Source organism: Carcharhinus amblyrhynchos, unplaced genomic scaffold, assembly GCF_965287045.1.
Source record: "Carcharhinus amblyrhynchos unplaced genomic scaffold, sCarAmb.v2.hapA scaffold_50, whole genome shotgun sequence".
Lineage (NCBI taxonomy): Eukaryota > Metazoa > Chordata > Chondrichthyes > Carcharhiniformes > Carcharhinidae > Carcharhinus > Carcharhinus amblyrhynchos.
In genome coordinates, this window is record NW_027649791.1 from 1707017 (window position 1) to 1725056 (window position 18040).

General features: G+C 41.6%; 1 protein-coding gene and 1 pseudogene across 1 annotated transcript in view; both read left to right on the plus strand.

The window, feature by feature from the left end:
* The window catches only part of fndc1 (fibronectin type III domain containing 1), a 221630-nt gene that overhangs the window by 78584 nt on the left and 125006 nt on the right, over positions 1-18040 (plus strand). The gene's annotated exons all lie outside the window — the stretch shown is intronic.
* Positions 1912-18025, plus strand: LOC145337474 (lysine-specific demethylase 4A-like; annotated as a pseudogene).

The following is an 18040-nucleotide window of genomic DNA, read 5'->3' on the forward strand; positions in this document are numbered from 1 at the left end:
CACTTTATCCTCTCGTAAGCCTCTTGCCATCTCAGGGCTCTGGATTTGTACTTGCTCTGAATCCTCACCATCTTTTTTGAATACCTCACATTGGATCTGGCACTGATTTACATTCAAGTAGCTGTTCTGGTCTACTTCTAGAATTGGGAATAGATATTTGAAGATAAATCAAAGCCAGGTCAGTAGAAGGCATTCAAAGTAGAAATAGTGTGTACAGAGTAACTGTGTGACATGCAATTATCTTTAGCACTTCATGGGTTCTGTTTTACCTCTGGCATTTGTAAAAGTTAATATATTTGTGTTGATTTCAAAGATCTCCTTCAGTTAAATGCTATGATACAATGCAGTATCTGGGAGCTGCACGAAGTATACCACAGAACTGAATTGGCAGGAATCTTCAGTTTATGTGCACGATCCATCTGTATGTAACAGAATGTGGAGTGCTTTATTATAAATTCATTCAGCTGCCCAAAAGTAAGTTAGCTTGAATTGCTTGTGGCCAGTAATCAGTGGTGCACTCCAGCCGTAACTTGCAACAGAAAAGCCATCAATTAGATTAGAAGCCAGATATGAGATAAAGGGGAGTCTACCTAAGGATCCATTTGAGTTGTTACTTGAATCCATGAAGATTGAAAAAAATGTTGTTTTCATTTTTCCAGAATTACCATTTTCATTAGCATCAAGTATCCCTGTATTGGGATGCTGGATTGCCTGTCCTGTCAATTACTGGGTAGCTGTAAGTGGTGGGGTTGAAGCATAGCTAATGATGAGCACACTTATTATTTCAGCCTGTTCACAGCAATAAATACGTGATAGGTTATTGGCTCAGAGTGGAATATGATTTTTAAGGTACTGTTCTCTCCTCTCCATTCTTTCTTCCTTATTCCCCTGAAGACACTGCTTCATGCTGGTTATGGTTCGAAATTGTTGCAAAATTGCGTTTGTAAAAATGTAAAGCATGTACATTCTTTCAGGGCGATCAGCAGGGTAGCTATGTGGGGTTGGGGGATAGGATGGGATTGTTGTCAGTGCAGGCTCGATGGGCTGAATGGCTGCCTTCTGTACTGTAGGGATTCAATTCGATGTAAAAATGTTAGAGGGAAAAACATTGCACGGTCCTTTTAAAAACTAGTTTTGGTTTCAGTGCTTGCAGATTTAAAATGCACAGTACATAGTGAATCCAAGTTGAAACATTTATATCCAAGGCCAGTCAACAGGGTTATCTTGGTAACAAGCTTTAGACATTTGAATGTTTGAATTTTGCCCTATCAATTTAAAGCAGGCACTCGGCTACCAAGAACATATAAGATTTGAATTTGATGACGCTGAAGAAAATCAGACCAATCCTGTTGTCGGAAAATTGAGAGGGCATCACAGATATAAAAGAGGGTGCAAGAGGGGCAAAAACAGGAGTTAGTAACTGCCACCTCTCAAGACTCGAGGGGGAGAGAGCAGCTCTCCATTCTGCCAGTTTTATATATCTCTTAACAGAATACACCACCTAATCAGCGAAAGGTAGCAAACCAAACAAAACTTTCAGACAGAGAAATCAACTGAGAAACTCCAAAAGGTTCCGAAAGAGAGACAACCTGGTTGTATGTTTTTTTTGAGCGTGTCTAAGTTCTTTTTTTTTGTTAGTGAATGGGCATTGTATTTATTTGAACAGCATTCCAATAAAATCTTATTTTTATTCAGTATGTTACTTGTTTGGTTAAGGTTCCCTGTTCAATAAATAAATTGTTATGTATTTATTTTAACGTAAGTGTCAGGTATTTCTGTTTGTTAACCACTAAACATTACTGAAGGACCGTTCGCACCTTCTCGCATACTTTTAACAGATTATGAGGTGAGGTATTCCTCTTTGGGGATTTGGCGTTACTTCTTTAGGGGGTCAGCCTCTGCATCGTAACGATGAAGTACATGCACCCGTATGTGCTTGCCATATCAATTCCTCATTTTTTATTAATTATCATGGAAATTTGAGAGAGAATTTGTTAGTTTAAACTTCATCTCTACCTTTGGGATCAGACTTGTTGCTTTCTTGTTCTCCATTAGTTCATGCATCTCTGCTTTTGAAGCGTGCTGACCAAAATTATAAACCATGTATGATAAATGAATTTATGCTCATCATAGAGACATAGAGTCATAGCATCATACAGCACAAAAAAAGCCCTTTGGCCCATCGAGTCTACACTGACAACTACACTATAAGGCGTCATAATCTCATTATCCTGCACATGTTCCATATCCTTGAATGTTATGACAGTTCAAGTGTGTATCCAAATATATTTTAAAGGTTGTAAGTGTTCCAGCTTCCACTACCTTCCCAAGCAATGCATTCCAAATTCTCATAACCCTCTGAGTGAAAAAGATTTTTCTCAGATCCCTCTGAATCTCCTGCATTGCCTTAAAACTATGTCCCCTTGTGATTGGCCCCTCAAGGGGAACAGCTACTTCCTATTTACCCTATCTACATCCCTCATAATCTTATACACGTCAGTCATCTCGCCCCTCAGCCTCCTCTGCTCTCAAGAAAACAACCCAAGCCTATCCAGACTCCCCCTTAGCTCAAATTCTTCATCCCAGGCAACATCCCAATGAACCTCCCCTGTATCCTTTCTAGTGTAATCACATCCTTTCTATAGTGAGGTGACCAGAACCTAACCAGTGCTCTGTACAACTCCATTACCTCCTTGCTGTCATACTGTACACCACGACTGGTGAAAACAAGTATCCCATATGCCTTCTTAACTAACCAATTCACCTGCTCTGCCACCTTCAGGGATTTGGAAACAATTACCCCAAGATCCCTCTGTGCCTTTGAGCTTCCCAGAATCTTGCCATTCTTTAAATACTCTCTCATTTTGTTTCTTCATCCAAGGCGCATCACCTCGCATTCAGGGTTAAATACCACCTGTGGCATAGTGGTTAGCACTGCTGCCTCGCAGCACAGGGACGTGGCTTCGATTCCCAGCTTGGGTCATTGTCTGTTTGCAGCTTGCACATTCTTCCTGTGTCTGCCCGGATTTCTTCCGGAAACTCCCACAGTCCAAGAATGTGCAGGTTAGGTGGATTGGCTATGTTAAATTACTGCTTAGTGTCAGGGGCACTAGCTAGGGATTAGCATGGAGTTGTGGGGATTGAGCCTTGGTATGAATGTAGTCAGTGCAGACCCAATGGGCCGAATGGCCTCCTTCTGCACTGTAGGATTCTATGATTCTATGACTACTCTGCCCATCTGGCCAATTCATCTATATCTTCCTGTAACTTACAACCACCCTCTTCACTAGTAATCACCTTACCAATCTTGGTGTTGTCTGCAAACTTGCATAATACTCTCCTCCATATTTTTATCTATATTGTTTATTATATAACAAACAATAAGGGTTGCAATAATAATCCCTGTAGTACACCACTGGACACCGGCCTCAGTTACTTGAACAGCCTTCTATCACTACCCTTTGATACAGGTTCAAGGTGAGATAGGGAAGGCTTAAGGGAGATGTGTGGAGGAAGTTTTTTATGCAGAGAGTGGTGAGCGCCTGGAACACGCTGCCAGAAGAGGTGGTGGAAGCAGGCACAATAGCAACATTTAAGAGGCATCTGGATGGATACATAAATAGAGAAGGAATAGAGGGATACAGTCGGAGTAAGGGCACACAGGTTTTTAGTTTAGTTCGGGCATCATGGTCAGCACAGGCTTGGAGGTCTGAAGGACCTGTGCCTGTGCTGTACTTTTCTTTGCTCTTTGTGAACTACTACTAAGTCTGTTTTCGATCCATCTCGCCAAGTTTCCCTGAATTCCATGTGCTTTAACCCTCTGAATCAGAATCCCATTTGGGGGCTTATCAAAAGCTTGGCTAAAATCCATATAAACTACATCAACTGCACTTCCCTCATCCACACACTTGATCACATTTTTGAAAAATTCTATCAAATTTGTAAGGCCAGATCTCCCTCTGTCTATCCCTAATTAACCCATGCCTTTCCAAGTGGATATTAATTCTCTCCTTCAGAATTTTCTCCAATAGTTTCCCCACCACTGACGTGAGACTCACCGATCTATAATTTCCTGGTTCATCTCTGGTTTGTCCTCCTGAAAAGTGGAACTACCTTGGCTGTCCTCCAGTTGTCTGGCACTCCCCCTGTGTAACTCACCTGACGAAGGAACAGCGTTCCAAAAGCTTGTGGGTTTACTATCAAATAAACTTGTTGGACTTCAACCTGGTGTTGTGAGACTTCTTACTGTGTTTACCCCAGTCCAACGCTGGCATCTCCACATCGTGACTTCCCCCGTGGCCAGAGAAGAATTCAAAATTTGTGTCAGAGCCCCTGCAATTTCCCACCTCACCTACCACAGTAGCCTGGGATGCAATTCATCCAGGCATGGGAATTTATCCATTTTTAAGTCCATCAGAGTATTTAATACCTCTCCATTTCCGATATCAAACCGTGCAAGTTTCTCACTGTCCCTTTTCCTGAATTCTGTACCTATGTTCTCCTTTACTTGATTGAAGACTAATGAGAAGTATTGATTTCAAAAGAGAAAATGCTGGAAAATCTCAGCAGGTCTGGCAGCATCTGTAGGTTTTGACAAAAGGTCATTTTGACTTGAAACGTTAGCTCTTTTCTCTCCTTACACATGCTGCCAGACCTGCTGAAATTTTCCAGCATTTTCTCTCTTGGTTTCAGATTCCAGCATCTGCAGTAATTTGCTTTTATTAAGAAGTATTGATTTAACGCCCTTCTAGATTGCCCCCTTGGTCCCGAATGGGTCCTACTTTTTCCCCGGTTAACCTCTTTTTTAATATATTTATAAAATAGCTTGGGATTCTCCCTAATCCTGTTCATGCCCCTTATTGCTCTTCTAATTGTTTTCTTAAGTTCCCCTCAGGAGAAGGCCATTGGGTTTATTTTGTCTCTGCAAATTGTTTGAAAGAGTTGTGCATTTATCTTTCAAGTATGTTTAAAGTAAAAGTTAAAAGTTTATTTATTAGTCACAAGCAAGACTTGCATTAACACTGCAATGAAGTTACTGTGAAATTCCCCTAGTTGCTACAGCCGGCACCTGTTCAGGTCAATGCACCTAACCAGCACATCTTCCAGAATGTGGGAGGAAACTGTAGCACCCAGAGGAAACTCATGCTGACATAGGGAGAACATGCAAACTCCAACAGACAGTGACACAAGCTGAGAATCGAACCCAGGTCCCTGGAGCTGTGAGGCAGCCGTGCTAACCATGGTAGCATCTTAGTAAATATTTTCTGCACTCTTTCTAGTTTAATTATATCCTTGCTATAATAGAGTGACCAGAATTGCACACAGTATTCCAAGTGTGGCCTTACCAATGTCTTGTACAACTTAAACAAGATATCCCAACTCCTGTATTCAATGTTCTGAGCAATGAAACCATGCATGCTGAATGCCTTTTTCACCACTCTGTCCACCTGTGACTCCACTTTCAAGGAGCTATGAACATGTATCCCTAAATCTCTTTGTTCTGTAACTCTCCCCAATATCCTACCATTAACCAAGTAAGTCCTGCCCTAGTTCAATCTACCAAAATGTATCACCTCACATTTGTCTAAATTAAACTCCATCTGCCATTCGTCAGCCCACTGGTCCAATTGATCAAGATCCCATTGCAATTGGAAATAATTTTCTTCACTGTCCACTTTGCCACCAATCTTAGTGTTATCTGCAAACTTATTAACCATGTCTCCTATATTGTCATCCAAATCATTAATATAAATGACAAATAATAGTGGACCCAGCACTGATCCCTGAGGCATACTGCTGGTCACAGGCCTCCAGTTTGACAAACAACCCTCTACAACCACCCGACCGAAGCCAGCTTTGTGTCCATTTAGATACCTCACCCTGGATCCTGCGAGATTTAACCTTCTGCAGCAACCTACCATGTGGTACCTTGTCAAAGGTCTTGCTAAAGTCCATGTAGACTACACCTACTGCACTGCCCTCATCTACCTTGCTGATCACCCCTTCAAAAAACTCAAATTTGTGACACATAATTTTCCACTCTCAAAGCTATGCTGACTGTCCCTAATCAGTCCTTGCGTTTCTAAATGTCCTGTAGATCCTTTCTCTCAAAATACTTTCCAACAACTTACCCACAACAGATGGGAGGCTCACTCGCCTGTAGTTCCCAGGCTTTTTAAACAAAGGCGCAACATTTGCCAGTCTCCAATCTTCAGGCACCTCATCCGTGACTATCGATAATTCAAATATCTCGGCTAGACCTGCAATTTCCTCCCTAGCCTCCCACAATGTCCTGGGATACACTTCATCAGGTCCCGGGGATTTATCTACCTTGATGCACTTTAAGACTTCCAGCACCACCTCCTCTGTAATATGTAACATCAAGGATTTCACATTTTAACAAGTTTGATGTAACAAATGACCAAAGTTCACTATTGGCTCTACACTATGTTCTTTTTTGTAGGCATGTTCTATTTTAAAGTATAGAGAGGAGCATTCCCCTTTTGATGTTTAACATGAAGCACCCTCTCAATGGAATACAGTCTTTGAAGCAAGAGTTTCGAGTCTAGACAATCCTTCATCAGATCTAAGAACTTCTTTGATTGCATAGGAAAGTGCTATGAGCAGGGGTGAGGTGTTGGGTGTGATGGAGGAGTGGATAGGATGCCCCAGAGAGAATGGTCCCTTTGGAATGCTGACAGGGGGACCTCCTCCTTGCTCACTGTCCCAGGTCCTAAACACCCCTTTCACTTCACATGCGCCTCCTTCAGGCTGATCTATTGCATTTGCTGCTCCCAATGCAGTCTACTCTACCTTGGAGAGACCCAAAGCAGACTGGGTGACTGCTTCACTGAACACCTTTGGTCCATCCTCAAGCAGGACCCAGACTTTCCTGTCACTTGGCACTTCAGTACACTACCCTGTCAGAAGATGAGGTGTAGTTCTCTGGTCTCCTGTCCACATGTCCGTCCTTGGCCTTTTACACTGTTCTGGTGAACCCCAAGGCAAACTGGAGGAACAGCACTTCATCTTCCAATGGGGCACTCCACAGCCTTTCGGACTAAATATTAAGTTCAACAACTTCAGGGCATAAACTCTCCCCTCCGCCATTTCCATTTATTTTATTTCATTTCACTTCATCTCATTCATCCACTTTATCATCCAAATTCTCGCTCCAATTTTTCTACTTCTCCACTTTACCAAGCGATAACATTGTCTCCAGGTGCTGTTCTCAATTTTCAGAGTTTCTTAAATCCATCACTAACAAAAAGCCTATTGCGATGATTCATTTTCCCCAGTCATATCAGAATTAATCTTGCAGAATCCTTACAAGACTGAAGATGTATCTCTTGAACGAGAGGCCTTTTGCTTCCACGTCTGGCCTTGGTAGCTCACAAAGTTGAGCAGTATGTTATCTCTGCTGACCAAAAAACCTCTGTTGGTGTGTAATATTCATTAAGTTGTACAATAGACTGATTTCCTCTGCCACCTTCACCATGGCAACATGAAACATGCTAACCTTGTACCTAGGTAGAAATACTAATTAGACATTTCTAATTCCCAATTTTCATTAATCCTAGCAGTAAATGAACAGTTTACAGCACAACTCTTTATAATCCAAAACCAGCAACACTTCAGAAGGCTTAAAATCCTCCTCGTCGTAAACTCAGAGACTGTTGCCAAGTATAAATATCATTCACCTTCATCTCAGTAAAACAACATAAACCTTCCTTGATTTCTAACAGTCAAACCATCCATTTTGGTAGATTGAACCAGGGCAGGACTTAGTTAATAGTAGGACATTGGGGAGTGTTATAAAACAAAGAGATCAAAGGGTGTTGGTTCATAGCTCCTTGAAAATGGAGTCACAGGTGGACAGAGTGGTGAAGAAAACATTCGGCATGCTTGGTTTCATTGGTCAGAACATTGAATACAGGAGATGGGATGTCTTGTTGAAGTTGAACGAGACATTGGTAAGGCCATATTGGAATACTGTGTACAGTTCTGGTCACTATTATAGAAAGGATATTATTAAACTAGAAAGAGTGCAGAAAAGATTTACTAGGATGCTACCAGGACTTGATGGATTGAGTTATAAGGAGAGACTGGATAGACTGGGACATTTTTCTCCTGGAGCATAGGAGGCTGAGGGCCGATCTTACAGCGGTCCATAAAGTAATGAAGCACATAGATCAGTTAGATAGACAACATCTTTTCCCAAAGGTAGGCGATTCTAAAACTAGAGGGCATAGGTTTAAGGTGAGAGGGGAGAGATACAAAAGTGTCCAGAGGGGCAATTTTTTTCACACAGAGGGTGATGAGTGTCTGGAGGAAGCTGCCAAAGGTAGTAGTAGAGGCAGGTACAATTTTGCTTTTCAAAAAGCCTTTAGACAGTTACATGGGAAAGATGGATATAGAGGGATATGTGTCAAATGCAGGCAATTGGGAGTAGCTTGGTGGTTTAAAAAAAGGTCAGCATGGACAAGTTGGGCCAAAGGGCTTGTTTCCATGCTATAAACCTTGATGACTCTACGACTCCAGGCTTTTTGTCAGACAGACTTCAAAATAGGCCACATGACTCCATGCATTTACCCTAAATTTGGAGTTATTGTCCTAAAATTCTTATAAGCTTTATTATAATACCTCATCTTAAAGGATGAAAGATTTTATAAATATTATCCTAATAATATTCCATATACTTAAACAACCAATTTACAATGAACTTACTACATACAGCGTGAGTAACATTCTCTTCAGGTGTTGCCTAGTGTGCTAAACTGCATCACAATGTTTAACCTGTATCAAACAAATACATGAAATAGTTTAAATTTAAAGTTGTCCAACTGGTGATTTTAAAATCCCTCCTCTGAAATGATGTTTTGTTACTTGGCTCCTTTCTCATGCCAATTAAAGAACATTTTGTTGCAATATCCTTGGTTAAAGCATGGCACAATTGAGTCAATCTGGGAAACTTTGGCAAAAGCAATATTGCTGACATCTGATAGTAATTCTGGATTTTTTGATACCAGCCGGTCTAAAGTGTAGGTTCAGAAAAAAATATTTGTTGTGATGTTTTTTATCCTCTGGATTCAGTGTTTCCTATTAATTTTCTTCAGAATTGGTGGACCGCTTGGTCCAAGTTTTAAGATTTGACTTCTAGTTTCTTTCAAGGTTGCAGATTTTTAATGTCTGTCTAAAAAAAAATACAGGATTACGGGAAGGAGGAGAGGAAATGTTGGTAAATGAATTGCTCGTTTGGATAGCCAGTATAGATATGATGAGTTGAATGGCATCTTTCTGTCTAACAATTTTGTGAATCTGCTGAAGATATTTCAGCTAAGCAGTCATCTGAGTTGTCTTTCTCCTGTACAGACACAGGATATCGTTCTCCTTGTCAGGGTATCAGAGCACCCAGAGCAGAAACCCAAAAGCATGTTATGAAGCCCAACTAGACTCCAACGGTTTTTTCTATTTGGCAATAGCGTGATGATGAGGTGTTTCATTACAGATGTGAAGTTTGACTCACTAGGAAGCTTTTATCAAAACAAACTTTATTTAACAATACAATTTAATTATAACATTAATTAGCTTAACTAACTGTTTTAAAATAAAACTATGCTTTCCCTGCAAGCTTAGCTCTGCCCATTCATGTGACCCTGCCTTTGTCAGTCAGCTTAATGAAAGCCCTGTTCTGAAACACCAGGGGACAAAATAAAATCCAAAAAATGCAGTAACTCGGGTTAAATCAAACACAGTAGAATCCATTCTCGGCATCTGAGCTAGCTGGTGCAGGCAAATTGGCACCGTGAAAAACAGAGCTGAATTGCAAACATACCCCTCCATAAGAAATATGTTATGAATACATTTCTTAAAGGCATAGTATCATCATACCCTTCATTGCATTAAGAATTTTGTTGTGTTTATGTTCTGACAAAAATTCTTGATTTTCTTTCTTAATTATCTCTCGCACTTTTCTGCATTCTTTGTTTTCCTTCTCCCCATTTGGGATGAACTTTGCCCCAATTCTTTCTGAGCAAAGGTCACAGGTGCTTCTTTTTGGAATTTTATTTTCCGCTCCAGAATTTTAAGGTGGGTTCATAATTCTAGTGTACCGGTATTAGCTACCAATAAATCTTTTTGTGTCAGAGCACTGTTCTTTGGTTGCCCATCAGCCTGGGGCATTGCTGCTGTATTATGTTTTGACACCTGTGACCTAAGATCTGCAGGCATGTTCGAAACAGATTCAGTTTGTTTGCATTTAACCTTAACTTTGCTGCCAGTCAGAGGTTTTAAGCGTTCTTCACTCTCAAAATTCTGAACTTTTTGTTTTTTGCTAGCATTAGTGGAAACAATACTTTTTACAGCGAGATTACAAATAGCTCCTGATCCTTTAAATACATTATCAATTTCAGTAGACTTGCCTGCCATCCCAGGAGATGCTAACACCTTACTCCTCTCGAGGTGTATCAAATATTAAATACTGAGTATTAAATTAACATTGTTAAGAGGCAATTCATACACTACTTCAACTATTACAGACCCATTGACTAAAGCTGTTTAAATTCACTTTACACATTGATTTGGGGAACAACTTCCAATAAAAGCCTATTTTCTGTTTTGTGAATAGTCTGGGGAAAAATTCACATATTTTGTTAACATCAAGCTTTGAACCAAACCTGTGTCTATCCCCAAGGATAATCTTTTTGGGTTCAAGGTACTTCACCCTTAAATGCACAATTCCTATAATCCTTTACGTTCACTCACATCGACTGTCAATATATTAGATGTAAATTATTTTTTCACCAGCTCCACCTACTGATAACATTCCCTACAGAAACACCAGACACACTCAAAAGCTGCTAGCTTTGGTCTTTACTTCCCGCAGTCTGCTTTTACATGTCCTGACTTACGACGATAAATATATATTGATCTTCTTGAGTCAACCCTATTCTCTACATTTTACTATTTTGAGTATTGCCTATCCTTTTATTTCTGCTATCTCCTCGTGATCATTAGCATCATGTTCATTAATAGCTAGTTTATCTCTCCAGCTTCTCTGTGTGAACCTTATTTTGAAAGGAATACTATTTCAAATGCTTCCGGTAACTTTCCTCTAGGGTTTTCAAACCCTTGCTCCAATTTCATTGGTCTATACCATTGATCAAAGACCATGGGGGTGATCTTATGGTTGCACCCTGCTGGCTGATCATAGAATCATAGAACCCTACAGTGCAGGAAGAGGCCCTTCAGCCCATCGAGTCTGCACCAAACACAATGCTGAATGGGGTGACTCGGTAATATTGCGAGAGAGCCGAGAAATCAGGCTTTTGCCCAATTTGTTGCCTCTCACGATCTTACCAGCATTGGATTTCCGGCACGATCAACCTTGCGCCCATTTTTGGCACGTGGCTGAATAGACTATTTAAATTTATTTTAAATCTTATTTAAGTGTGATTAGCAAGCCCAGAACAGAATCATCAGGACTCACTTATGCCTGTGTGGCTTCGCTGGGGGGAGGTTTTCTCCAGCGAGGATCACTTAGTGTCCCCTATCAACTGAGTCCAGACGTGATGGCCTCCCCTGTAGAAGGCGAGACCATAGACTAAAGAGATAAATGAGCAAGAGACACGTCAAATGTTGTAGCAAAATAGTAATATTAAAGACGCTAATAAATGAGGTGACGGAAACTGCACGCTGTGTACTCAAGTTGTGACGTAATTGATGTTTTATATAGTTCCAGCATAACTTCCCTGTTCTTGATGCTTATGATGTGGAGATGCCGGTGTTGTACTGAGGTTAGCACAATAGTCTCTCAACACCAGGTTAAACAACAAGTTTATTTGGTAGCACAAGCTTTCGGAGTGTCACTCCTTCTTCAAGTGCATGAGGAGTTGTGTTCACGAACAGGTCACATACAGACACAAACTCAATTTACAAGATAATGGTTGGAATGTGAGTCTTTACAGGTAATCAAGTCTTAAAAGTACAGACAATGTGAGTGGAGAGAGGGTTAAGTACAGGTTAAAGAGACGTGTATTGTCTCCAGACAGGACAGTTAGTGAGATTTTGCAAGTCCAGACAAGTCGTGGGGATTACAGATAGTGTGACATGAACCCAAGATCATGTTGAAGCCATCCTCGTGTGCAGAACTTGGCTATCAATTGAAGCCATCCTCGTGTGCAGAACTTGGTAGATCTAGGGAACCGTGGTGCACTAAAAGAGTTGAGTCGATGGTTAAAAAGAAAAAGGAGGCTTATGTTCGGATGAGATTTGAGGGCTCAGGTAGTGCACTAGAAAGCTTTAGATTGGCTAGGAGGGAGTTGAAGAGGGAGTTAAGAAGGGCTAAAAGAGGACATGAGAAGACTTTGGCTGATAGGATTAGGGAGAATCCTAAGGCGTTCTATAGGTATGTCAGGAACAGAAGGTTGGTCAGGGCAAGATTAGGGCCAGTTACAGACAGCAGAGGGAAGTTGTGTGTGGAACCGGAGGAGATTGGAGAAGCATTGAACCAATATTTCTCTTCGGTGTTCACGCAGGGGGACATGAATATGGCTGAGGAGGACACTGGGTTGCAGGGGTGTAAAATAGACAATATTACGGTTGATAAGGGGGATGTGCTGGATATTCTTGAGGGGCTGAAAATAGATAAGTCCCCTGGTCCGGATGGGATCTACCCTAGGATTCTCTGGGAGGCTAGAGAGGTGATTGCAGAGCCTCTGGCTCTGATCTTCAGGTCGTCATTGGTCTCTGGTGTAGTCCCGGAGGATTGGAGGATAGCGAATGTTGTCCCATTGTTTAAGAAGGGGAACAGAGACTTTGCTGGGAATTATAGACCGGTGAGTCTTACTTCTGTTGTGGGCAAGGTTTTAGAAAAAATTATTAGGGATAGGATTTATAGTTATTTGGAGTGTAATGAATTGGTTAGAAATAGTCAGCATGGTTTTGTAGCGGGTAGGTCGTGCCTTACTAACCTTATTGAGTTTTTTGAGAAGGTGACCAAAGAGGTGGATGGGGGCAAGGCAGTTGACGTGGTATATATGGATTTTAGTAAGGCGTTCGATAAGGTTCACCATGGTAGGCTTCTGCAGAAAATGCAGATGTATGGGATTGTGGGTAATCTAAGAAGTTGGATCAGGAATTGGCTATCAGATAGGAGACAGAGGGTGGTGGTTGATGGTAAATATTCATCATGGAGTTCGGTTACGAGTGGTGTGCCTCAGGGATCTGTTTTGGGGCCACTGTTGTTTGTAATCTTTATTAATGATCTGGATGAGGGTATAGTTGGGTGGATTAGTAAATTTGCTGATGACACCAAAATCGGAGGTGTGGTAGATTGTGAGGAAGGGTGTCATAGTCTGCAGGGAGACTTAGATAGGTTGCAGAGCTGGGCCGAGAGGTGGCGGATGGAATTTAATGCGGAGAAGTGTGAGGTAATTCACTTTGGTAGGAGCAACAGATGTGTCGAGTATAGGGCTAACGGGAGGACTTTGAATAGTGTGGATGAACAGAGGGATCTAGGTGTATGTGTACATAGATCCCTGAAGGTTGGGAATCAAGTAGATAAGGTTGTTAAGAAGGCGTACGGTGTCTTGGCGTTTATTGGTAGGGGGATTGAATTTAGGAGTCGCAGCGTCATGTTGCAACTGTACACTACTCTGGTGCGGCCGCACTTGGAGTACTGTGTGCAGTTCTGGTCCCCACATTACAAGAAGGATGTGGAGGCTTTGGAGAGGGTGCAGAGGAGGTTTACTAGGATGTTGCCTGGTATGGTGGGGAGGTCCTATGAGGAGAGACTGAGGGATTTAGGGTTGTTTTCGTTGGAAAGAAGGCGGCTAAGAGGGGATCTTATTGAAACATATAAGATGATTAGAGGTTTAGATAGGGTGGATAGTGATAGCCTTTTTCCTCGGATGGAGAAAGCTAGCACGAGGGGGCATGGCTTTAAATTAAGGGGGGGTAGCTACAGGACGGATGTCAGGGGTAGGTTCTTTACTCAGCGGGTGGTGAGGGATTGGAATGCCCTGCCTGCTGCAGTTGTAAATGCGCCTAGTTTGGGGGCGTTTAAGAGATCTATGGATAGGTTTATGGACGAAAAGGGATTGGTATAGGCTAGTGGGTCATTGTTTTTGTAACTGGTCGGCGCAACATCGTGGGCCGAAGGGCCTGTTCTGCGCTGTAATGTTCTATGTTCTATCAGTCTCTGCTCAGCAATTCTGTGTTCTCGTATGTTGTTCTCCAAGGTGGGTCTTCATGACACACGACAATGCAGTTTGTGAGCACAATTCCTCACTCACCTGAAGAAGGAGTGTCACTCCGAAAGCCTGTGCTACCAAATAAATCTGTTGGACTTCTTATTGTGCTTAAAATTTATGTCTTGGCTAATAAAGGGAAGGATTCCGTATGCCACCTTATTAACCTGTCCTGCTACTTGTACTATCAATACAGTTGACAATATTAATGTGGAATGTCCATAGAGAAAACTTCCTCCTCCTAGCAGAACCAGGGCTAAATCATGTTAAAATAGTAAAACCAAGGGTAAAGAGGTACAGTAAAATCTTAGCCTTTGTAGCCACAGAATTTACCATTGACTAAAAAGGTTAATGAACAGACCTGTCAAATAGACATTTGTTACATTTCCTTCCCCATTTAATATGTTGTAGCAAATTATTAAAGGCACAAAAACAGTAAATTTTATTATTTAAAGAAATATTCAATACTAAAACAACAACGAAGTACAGTTTAAAAAATTAAAAAGTTTTAAAAGCAAAAATAATTGTCCATAAATATCTGTAACATTTTGATAGTTTATAATAATGCGAGTCTGGTAGTTTGCTCAGCAAACATTTTGAAATTGGAAATGTTAAGGAATTTCATTAAAGTGTCATTTTGTTTGTATCATTTGCCATGGGCACCAATAACGAATCCGAAGAACTTGATACTGTGGCCCCCAGTCAATTTGACAGTCTTCTTTGTGAGATGTTTATGTTTGTCAGTCTTCTCCTGCCATGCTTTTCCAAGTGAAACATTATTATCTTTGTACCAGACAGTTACACCCACTACAGCCACATTATCTCCTTTACAGATTAAGATGTCGGGTTTAAATAGGGATTCCATTAAAATTTTCAAATGGTATTTCAAAACTTGCTGTTTTAAAAAGTGTCAAATTTTATTATGCCTAAAAATATGGGCATTCTTGATATATGAACAATAACTGAAAGTATGGCCAATCATTTATTAGCCATACTTCATGGCAACTGCCATCCCAAAGGCAAAGTAGTATTTAGTAGAATAGGCATTGCACCGTAATAACGCTGTATTGATAAAATTCAACTCTTTAAATCAATTAAAATGTAGCCAGCAATTAGATATGAGGTCATCAATAAAATAAGATGTTCCAATTCCCTGATGTTTTAAATTTGCCACCTGTGAGCCTCAAATTGGCACCACTTTAAAATAATATCCTCATCTGGACGTCCAAAAGCAATAATCACAGATCTTCATAGGCCTCTATTTCCTGAATGACTCCAAGACTCCTCATTTGGTGTCCAAATCAACGCCACAGAATCAAAAGGAAGCTGAGACTAAGGGATCAGAACTTAATATAAAAGCTTTTAATATTTTAAAAATAGCAATAGGAACCTCCGATTGTAATTCAGGCAGTCTAAAGCCACCATCACTATTTCTAACATTTTTAACTCTGTGACTGCGAAGAGTTTGAAGGACCAGGAGGCTGATGAAGCTGAAATGGAATCCGATGACAAAGTTGAAAAAGAAGAACACTCCCAGCAGGAAGATGTTGATGAAATTAGAAGTCCAGTAAAACATCAAATAGGAACAAAAAGACACAAGGTTTGCCTCGAGCTGCCACAGGAAGTAAGTGACAATTCTGCTATCTTGAAGGAAAGTGAAGAGTGTAATCCTGTTCCACTGAGTCTGAAGACTTCAAGGAAGAACTGAAAGAGGATCAGAGGGGCTGCTGTAAAGTGGAAGTCGACAGTGCTCCAGAACCTGGTCCAGCACAAGTTGAACCACATGGTGAAAATAGTCCACCAGAGGAGAAGCTTACCTTGAAGCGAACCATGTCCAGCGCAGTGGACACTCCTGTTACTGTGGTAAACTTCTCTGTGGCCAGTCCTTCCCAAAATACTCGCGTCCCATTTGTGAAATTGTATGAATCCAGCTCATCTGATTCAGAGACTACAAGTACTAAGGGGGGGTAGTTATAGGACAGATGTCAGAGGTAGGTTCTTTACCCAGAGGGTGGTGAGGGATTGGAATGCCCTGCCTGCTGCAGTTGTAAATGCGCCTAGTTTGGGGGCGTTTAAGAGGTCTGTAGATAGGTTTATGGACGAAAAGGGATTGGTTTAGGTTAGTGGGTCACTTGTTTTTTTTTAACTGGTCGGCGCAACATCGTGGGCCGAAGGGCCTATTCTGCGCTGTAATGTTCTATGTTCTATGTACTCAAAGTTCAAGTCGAGAGTGCTGCAGAGGACTGTGATTATAGCCCAAATTGGAATGAAACAGTTAAAACAAATATTGGGACTAGTCTCAATGAACAAGATCCCGCAGAGATGGCTGAGCAATATATGAAAGAGATAAAATCTGAGAAGAAAGCCAAGAGTTGGCGCCAGCCTCTGAGTAAACCACCGTGGCACCATCCACTTTCTGTGGTGAAGGACTGCGTTAGTGATGAAGAAATGCCAGACTTGACAGTAGAAGATGACCCAATGGAATCGGAACTATGGGCAAAGCCACTTGCTCATCTGTGGCAAAACAGGCTCCAGAACTTCCTTGCAGAATGGGAATACAACTGCATAATGGCACAGCAGATGCCTTACTGCTCAATTTGTGCATTCTTCCAGTCGTACCAGGTAGATTGTCAGGAGACTCAGGGTGCTGGAGTCAAAAGCCAACCATCGGACATGGGCAAACCCAGAAATTAAATGAAAAGCAAACTATTGGTCCCAGAGATGTGCTTCACATCTGGAAGTGACCATGTAGACCTAACTCTCCCCACCTCTTATGTTGACGATGATGGAACAAGCATTCTTGTGACGTGTGCAAAGTGCTGTGTATGTAATCATGCAAGTTGTTATGGAGTGGCTTCTGAGAAAGTGACGGATGATTGGATCTGTGCAAGGTGTGCAGCTAATGCTTTTGCAGAAGATTGTTGTCTATGTACCCTTCGGGGAGGAGCACTTTAGAAAACAACCAACAACAGGTGGGTTCATCTACTGCAGTGCAGGAGATATGGTTTGTCAGTGTTGCAGAACGCAGCACTGTGAGCGTCAGCCCAATACCACCACAACGCTGGAAACTGAAATGCTTCTACTGTAAGAAACAGATGAAGACGACTGGTGGTTGCTGTGTACAATGTTCCCACGACCATTGCCCCACTTCCTTTCATGTGACCTGTGCTGGAGTGATCATGCAGTCTGATGACTGGCCATTTGTGGTCTTCATTACTTGCTGCAGGCACAAGACACACAACTAAACAGAGTATGCCAAATCATCTTTGAATGATATTGAAGTTGGGCAGAAGGTCATTTCGAAGCACAAGAATGGACGCTTTTATCAGTGCGAGGTGGTGGGATTGAGTAAAGAAACATTCTGTGAAGTGAATTTTGAAGATGGTTCCTTCAGTGACAACTTGTATCCAGAGGACATTGTGAGCCGTGACTGCCTCCAGTTGGAACCCCCTGAATGGGGAGTGGTGGTACAAGTCAGATGGACCGATGGGCTAGTATATGGAGCCCAGTTTATAGCACCACATGTTATACAGCTCTAACAGGTGGAGTTTGAAGATGCATCCCAACTGATGGTGAAGAGAGAGGATGTGTACACGCTCAATGAGGAACTCCCCAAAAAAGTCAAGTCCAGGCTGTCTGTCGTGTCAGACATGAGCTTCACTGGAATTTTTGCAGAAGAGGAGGTCGCACCTGTGTCAAAGTGACAGTGAGTTTTGAACTCCAGGTATCACGGGGACTATGTTGAGCCATCTCTGTACCGTGCAATTATGGAGTAAAGTGACTCTCATTAC